The sequence below is a fragment of the Herpailurus yagouaroundi genome, unplaced genomic scaffold, assembly GCF_014898765.1.
Source record: "Herpailurus yagouaroundi ecotype Mexico unplaced genomic scaffold, PumYag 28, whole genome shotgun sequence".
Taxonomy (NCBI): domain Eukaryota; kingdom Metazoa; phylum Chordata; class Mammalia; order Carnivora; family Felidae; genus Herpailurus; species Herpailurus yagouaroundi.
The window spans coordinates 156,870,230-156,878,387 of NW_024412376.1; positions in this window are offsets into that span (position 1 = coordinate 156,870,230).

The following is an 8,158-nucleotide window of genomic DNA, read 5'->3' on the forward strand; positions in this document are numbered from 1 at the left end:
CCCGGAGCTCTAAGAGTTCTTGTTTACTCTTAGGAAGTCAGATCAGCTGCAAACAGGTACTGTCGTCCTGATAGGCCATTTCCCTCTGCTTGGCCTACAGATGGAGGATCGTCCTTTGGGCGCATCCAGTTAGTGGCAGGATTACTGCACGCGGTCCAACATGGATTGAGGTACCAATACTGTCCTTACGGTACTTACAGGCTAAAACAGCCACATTGTTACAGTCAGGCTCATCTCAGTTTGTGCCTTCCCATGGGCGTCCACATCGGGTACAAGAAGAGTTTCATCAAGCAACGGCTTTCCAGAACTCACAATTCCAGAGACGGGTGTTTTTAATATATGTGCCATTCTTAACCACGAACTAGGTTGTTAGGTCCAAGAACAGATAATAAAGGCATGCCTGGTACTTAAGAGTACTGTCCACAGAAAGGGAAGTGGCTTTGAATTTAGCCCATCCGCTGATGGGCTCCTACCACAGTGGGAGAGTTGTCACTGGCACTGCAGGGCTGCTGTCACCCAGTAGACACATCACCTTAGAGTTGGGATGAGCCTTCAGTGACCCAGGCCCAGGAATCCTCAAGACCTTCCTGGGAGCCTTCTCCAGGTAGCAAAAGGCTCCCGTGTGAGTCATCAAGGGAGATACAAGGGGTTCCTAGAGATGAGACACTACCTTCTTGTGTGAAGAGCATCTGTCCTTAGGACCTGACTTGCTGTTCTGGAATGTTCCATTTCCATTTTTTATGAGAAATCTGTTTACCTTCCCAGAATCTGAGGGGGCCAGTGCAGGATGGGGACACCTGGACACAATGGTAACTGGCAGTCCTCCCTAAAGCCACTCGCTCTCCACAAGTGCCCAATAGTAGGCCAGCAGCAGTGTGTCAAGTACAGCACAGTAGGGAGCCATATGGGCAGGAAGTCAGAGCCCAAGAAGTGACTCTGGGCAGAGGTGCCTCCACTGCCAGAGGTGCCACTCAACACACTTCCCAGGGTCAGAATCCTGGATTCCAGCATGGTCCTTGGGGTTTACAGGCCCCGGGGTAGGTGACCTGTGGTGCTGCCTTTAACACACCTGCTACCCAGGTCCCAGGAAAACTTGGCAGATTTTCTGGTCCATTTGTACACAGGACTCAACCTCAACAAAATACCAGGATGAAGCACATATTCATTCTTATCCTAGACAGTCGAACTAAGTCCAGGCTTCCCACGTAGCTTGTGGGGGCTGTAGGGGAGTAACTTTTCCTTTCCTGTATCAGGACCAGATCTTCAAGCCTCAGTCCACAAGTCCTCCTAAGACTGATTAGAAGCTGGTTCCTCAGGACTCTTCTCCTAGGCTGCTGCCACCTGCTCTTCCTGGGAGCCCATCAGCTTGAGGTCATGAGTGCAGTCACCCCTGAGGGAGGAAGACCTGTCCCATTACTGGCCCTGCCTTGGTGGCACTGAGTGTGAGCATCCAGGGTCCCTGTGGCAGGACAGGAAACGTGTTTGCAGGTCCAGATGAGCTTGCACACAAATGATCTTTGACACTTTGTGCCAAAAAGATCGAGCAAAAGGCATTAGCCATATTCTAGACAGAATCTGCCAAAATGCGTAATCTGTTTAGCTGCAGTCACAAAGTCTGACAAGGTTGGGCTTCTAGAGGCATCAACTGAATTTCATTGATGATAATCCACTGTGGAAACCCCCATTTGGATTCATGTGAGGAAGAAATGAGTTTTCAACATGCGAAGCCCTGAAGCTTGGGATGTTATTGTTACAGCAACTGTCGGTACCCAGGTACCACACTCTGCTGGGTCACATATTCTAGCACCCTGCGAGCGGCTCATAATCTGACTAGGTATCTTAAAGGACTATCACCAAATATTTGTCAGATTAATTCAGTTGATGGATTTAAGCTGATGGTGTTGACCTCCTCATCTCTAATATATACTCTTCCTCTCACATTTGGTGCATCAAAGTTTATATGTTCATGGGACAGTTTAAGCACAGACCAGTTGCTTGCTTTTAACAATCATCCCACCATTTGCTGGGAGGATTTAGACATGACTTGAGGGATGCATATATTACGGTCGGGGTCTAACTGCCTTGAATAAAATAGCTAAGAAAAATGCAAGAATGAAAAATCCGTGTTTTGTGTCCACTTGCAAATACATCCAGGTCTGTGAGCTCCTGGAAAATTGCAGTTTATAATCAGCACAGAGGAACCCTCGGAAGGACTTCTTTCTGCCTGTAAGAGCTTAAGTCGGACGCCATCTGGGAGGCAGCTGGGAGGTTTTCTGACTGGTCCTTTAATAATATATATATTATTATATATGTATATAATATAATATATATATTATATTGTTTAATGGTCTCCTGAAGTCGTGCGTGCCATGCTCTAGAAGTTAGAGCTGGGAAAAACTTCAGACATATTAAAGATAGTGACCATGTTTGTGTGGTCCATCTCCACACCCAATACGTCTCCATCTCCAATACCACCCTACCACACCTCCAGGTATCCCTGTTCCCTTTCTGCTTCTCTCCCTCTCCTTCCCCTCTTCCCCTGGAGCCACTCCAGGCCAGGCTGAAAGCCAGAGTCTTACCAGGACTTCTCCTCCTGGATTCTTCCAGAATTCTGCACTCAGGTGCCATCAGGCTTGGTCTGGAGTTATGGTATCACTCTTCATCTTATTATATCAGAGCAGAAAGAAGGCTGCACCTGGAGCAGGAGATCTAGTGCAACTGAGAGAAATGAGTTTGGGACTTTAGGGAAGTCGTTTAGGTCAGTTAGCTCCTTGTTAATTCTGTTTGAAATAACAGCCATTCCTGATGGTGTTGTGATAAGGTCTCACATAGCAAGGTGCAGTGAAGGCTTTAGAAATGACATGGTGCCATGTGGGAGTGTAGTATGATCATCAATCAAGAGAAGAGATATGGAAATATTCAAGGGAGAGGAAAAGCTCTTTACATCCCAGTCTGTTTTTCCAGTATATGATCACCACATAGCTATGATATAGAGTCACCAATGCTCGTGAAAACAGTGAAATTGGGTCCCCCAATCACACCAAGAAGGCCATCAGCCTAAATAGGCCTGACTTGAACCATAAATAATCTGTTACAGAAGGTGGTTAGAACAAGTTTAAATCTCAGACAAAATAAATCTTTGAATTCATTCAGATGCTTATTTATTTTTTTTAATTTTTTTAAATGTTTACTTATTTTTGAGATAGAGAGAAAGAGACAGAGCATGAGTGGGGGAGGGGCAGAGAGAGAGAAGACACATATCCCAACACAGGGCTTGAACTCACAAACCGTGAGATCATGACCTAAGCCAAGGTTGGATGCTTAACCAACGGGGCCACCCAGGTACCCCCAGATGATTGTTTTAAAGAGAAATTAAGAAAAGGTGACTGATGCTTTTCTGCTTTTAGGTCATTTGATGCTCACTGAAGAGGGCATCATGTTACTAAACCCAGCCTACCCCCCACCCCACTTCTTCCCCCAACCCTGGGGCTGAAGCCTTATTTTCTGTCCCTTCCTGCTGGCACACTCAGATGACATTGTCACTCTCAGAGCTCAGTTCTCCTATTTGAAAACTGTGTTCGGTTCTGAAGACAAACCTGGATGGGCTGGTGACAAACTACTGGTCCCTTCACCTCCTCCCTGTCCAGAGTGCAGTTCCCAAGACTTTCCCATGTGAAGCTGGCAGCCTGTGTGGTCTCCAGAGTTTTCTAACCACTGGACCCAAGGCCCCAGGGGAAGGGCTGTCAGGTGGGAGGAGTGGAGAGGATGTGGGGCTTGAAGGGAGGTATGACAGGGTACAAGAAGATCTTACTGATAATCTTGTAAACAGATGTAAACTCATGCTCAAATGACAACAGGTAGCATTGTGGTTAATCCAATGCAAACAGATTACCAAATTCCCATTTCCTTTGTGGCACCTTTTGACAGCAGCCTAGGGTAAGGGCGAAGAATTTGTTAGAGTCTCCATGACCTGATTTGGAACCCTGGCTTCACCAGACACCAGCCGTCTGTGATCTTTCATTTCCTCCTCCGTGCATGTGGGTAAGACTAGCACCTCTCTGCTAAGCAGGGACTGAGTGAGCTCACAACACAAACTATGTGTAGTAATAGCGCTTGTGAGAGCTGCTGTCACCCTCACCAAATTGTTGTTCCAGAACTTTTAGTAAAGTGTGGGCACTGTGGGGAGGTCTGCCCAGGCTGTGGGTGTCATAGATGGTTCTCACGCTTGGAAAGATTGGGAGCCATTGGTCTGGATGTAGCCTCAGGTGAATCTAGAATGCCCTCGTGCCCACTTGCTTCCCTACCTTATCCATAACTTTCTTCCAGTGCAGACATGAAACCTACAGAGTCCCTCCCTGCTGGGGAACAGCTCTCCACATCTTTGAGAACAATTGTTCATCCTGCAAATTCAACCACATGTTTTAGGTAACTGGGCCTTTCACTCCAGAATCCTGCTCTTTGCCAGGGTGGAGGGGTCCAATGGCATTGGAACGTGACTCAAGCCCAATTTATCAAAGTCTCAGCCTGAGATTTCCACACTGCAGCTCAGCTCAGTGCTGCTGACACCCATGTTTCTGACCACATGGAGAAAAGCAGAAGAGAGAAATCAAAGCGCGGATGCAGAGACAACTGAGATGTGGTGTGACCACAGAGTTTCCAGCCCAAACTCTGTCTGGGTGGTCTCCCAATGCATGCATCCCTGATTTAAGAAACTTCCACCAAATTCTCAACTTTCTTTGTTTTAATATGTTAAAAATAATTAGTTCCTATTACTGAAAGCAGAAGGTTCTTGAAAAACACAGAGTCCAATTCTATCCAAGGAATATATGCTAAGTTTTTTCTAAGGTGTCAAGCCAGAGATCTGGGCTGGAGATCCATTCCCAGGATGATGATAGCAGGAAGAATGTAAAGGAACCCAATATAATGACAAGTCCACTGTAATAATAGTGATGTCTGTAAAAATTTAGGGAAACCCAGGTAAAGAACCATGGATTTTGTGTGTGTGTGTGTGTGTGTGTGTGTGTGTACATGGGAACGGGAAATCAGAATGACTATTTGCCAAGTAGACAACGGTAGGATGGAGTTTTAGGACAAAAGTAACAGTTTGGCAGAGGTTGAGTCTCTGGAAATAGCCTGATATTTGGGCAGAAGAATGGATACTCAGGTGTAAATGGAGCCTAAGGATATGCCTAAAAGGAACAGAGGACACCGCACCAAATTTGGCTGGGATTAGAAAAAGTTCCTGTGTCACCCTCAGAAATCAGGACTTTATTTTGAGGAAAATGAAAATCATCTGTTGCTGAATGTTTGGATGTGACAGGTGTCATCACTAGAGCTATCATCTGATAGTGAGCCACAGACTAAACCAGCCCATCTTGAGGTCAGAAACCAACTCCTATTCACCTTTGATTCTCTAAACTGATATTAGCAACTGGCATAGAGCAGTTACTGAGTCAGCACTGAATAAACAACATTCCTTTTCCTCCAGCTGTTGAGTGTCCCTTAATCAGTTATAGGCTGTTAGGAAATTTTCTCTGCCTCTGGCTAGGTTAGGTGTTCCCACCCAGATCACCCCAGGCTTCCTTCCTACATAGCAATTACCTCTTTATTGTCATGGTTGAGATCCTTGTCGTTCCCCTTACTGTCTGCATCTCCTTGAGGACAAGGACCATGTCACCTTGACTGCATTCCAGGCAATGACAGAGAGAGTCTTGGACCCTAGGTGTCTCATGAGTGCTCTTTGGATGAATGGAATAATTAGTGAATGATAGAATGAATGGATGATTCAGTGGCAGAATGAATGAGGTCTGGTTAGAGGCCAACCCTGTTCTTGCTGGAGCCAACCAGTGTCTTATTCCTCTGCCCATCCCTGACTTCCCCTAAACAGCCCACAGCATTTGAGAAAGCTTTGCTTTCTGGGTGTGTGATCCACTTGTCCTGGGTGTGCTTTTCAGCTTAACATCTTCACCTCTCCCTGTGACAGAAGCTGTGTTTCATATGCCCACATGCATGGTGGCTCACCGAAGTAACACAGAGAAAGGGCTACTTGTCCTCTCCCTCTGCCAGCTTTCCATGGTGGCAACTAGCTCTCTTTGTAACACATGAAAATTCAAAAGGGCCACTAGCCTTTTTCTGAATGTCTCAGAAATATTATTCAAAAAACGTAGACTTCTTTAAAGCACGCTTAACCTGTTTTACAATGTTCTCCTTAAAAACAAAGATATGAAAAACCTGGAGGTGATCAATGAACTTGCTTCCTGGAGAGTTTGTTATAAAACACTAAAAAAAAAAAAAAAAACTGTAATGACATATAAGGCTGAAACAGCCCTATTACTTGAAGGGGGAAAAAAAGCCTGATACTCTAAGACTTTTGACTTACTACAAACAGCAATTTCATATGGTTTAAAATGGTATCAAAAATGTGCATGTCTTTTTAGATGGGTTTAGAATAGAAACGAAGCATTGTACATGACTTCTAACAACATGGGTTCAATATTATGGGGTGTGAATCTGGACGTCTTATTAAGGTAAACACTTTATAGGCTTTCAGTTCTCATTAATGCCAAGTACTCTCAACCTTTCACTGTCTCTTATTTTTATAAAGGAAAACTTTAGCATTATGTATTATTTGATTTGCTGAACAGGAATTCTGAAATCTCATGACTAATGAGGATTTTAAATTTGGAATGCAAATACCATTCAGTTGAGCTAAGATAAACACATATTGCCCGACTGGTTAGATCTTAGCTAAGATTTTTCAGACGATTTCCTCATTTTCTGACAATAAATTTTTAGTGCACATGACTTGACCCAACAAATTAATATTGCTTTGATGCACTGACTCAGCATTTTCTTAGTGCATTCATGTGGTCACTTTTGAAGGATGGACTGTTTTGTTTGCTTGTTTTTGCTATGTTTTTGTTTTTGTTTTTTGTTTTTTTAAGCAAATTTGGCCTGGTATTATTGCAGCCAAAGCTCAACTCACAAACCAAATTGCACCCACTGAGGAATCTCTCGTATCTGCACCCTAAGGTGCCGTCCTCCTAAGTCAAAGAATGATATTGCAGTAACAAACACATGAGAGTTAAAACTAGCTTTTAATTTTTTTTTCAACGTTTATTTATTTTGGGGACAGAGAGAGACAGAGCATGAACGGGGAAGGGGCAGAGAGAGAGGGAGACACAGAATGGGAAGCAGGCTCCAGGCTCTGAGCCATCAGCCCAGAGCCCGACGCGGGGCTCGAACTCATGGACCGCGAGATCGTGACCTGGCTGAAGTTGGACGCTTAACCGACTACGCCACCCAGGCGCCCCTAAAACTAGCTTTTAAACTTGAAGTCAACTGCCAGACCAGACTACACGAGACATGCATTCAACAACCAGCCTTAACCTTTGTGTGTTACCAATTGTATTCAGACTTTATGAAACCCCCCACAGAAACCTGACAACCATCATTTAAATCATTGATGAAAAGAATGACATAACACTAATCTGATCATGAGAAAAACACCAGGTGAACTCCAAAAGGGACACCTTCTCAGAACACCTGCCCAGTCCTCCTGAAAACTCTCAAGGTCATCAGAAACAAGGAACAGCTGAGAAACCATCCAGTCAAAGAAGTCTATGAAGTCAGGACTGCTAACTGTGATGTGGAACATTGGCCGGCATCCTGGACAGAAAAGACCATGAGAGGTTGAAAACTTATGGTCACGATAAAACCATGAGTGTTTATAACAGCTATTTATTTATTTTTCCAAAACATGGGAGCAACTGAGACGTCCTTAAGTAGGTAAACATATAAGTGAACTGTGGTGAATCCAGATGTTAGAATATTATTCAGCGCTAAAAAGAAATCAGCTCTGAAGCCATGAAAAGACACAGAAGAACCTTAAAATAATAAAGTTAGTGAAAGAAGCCAATCTAAAAAAACTAAATTCTCTATGATTCTGACCATATGACTTTCTGGAAAAGGCAAAACTATGGACTCTGAAACAAGATCAGTGATTAGCAGATGTTATGGAAGAAGGAGGGATGAATAGGTGGCACACAAAGAATTTTTAGGGCAATGAAACTATTCTGAGACCATATTGGTGGATACATTATCATTATATCTGTCGAAACCCATGGCACGTAGAACACCAAGAGTGGACTACACTGTA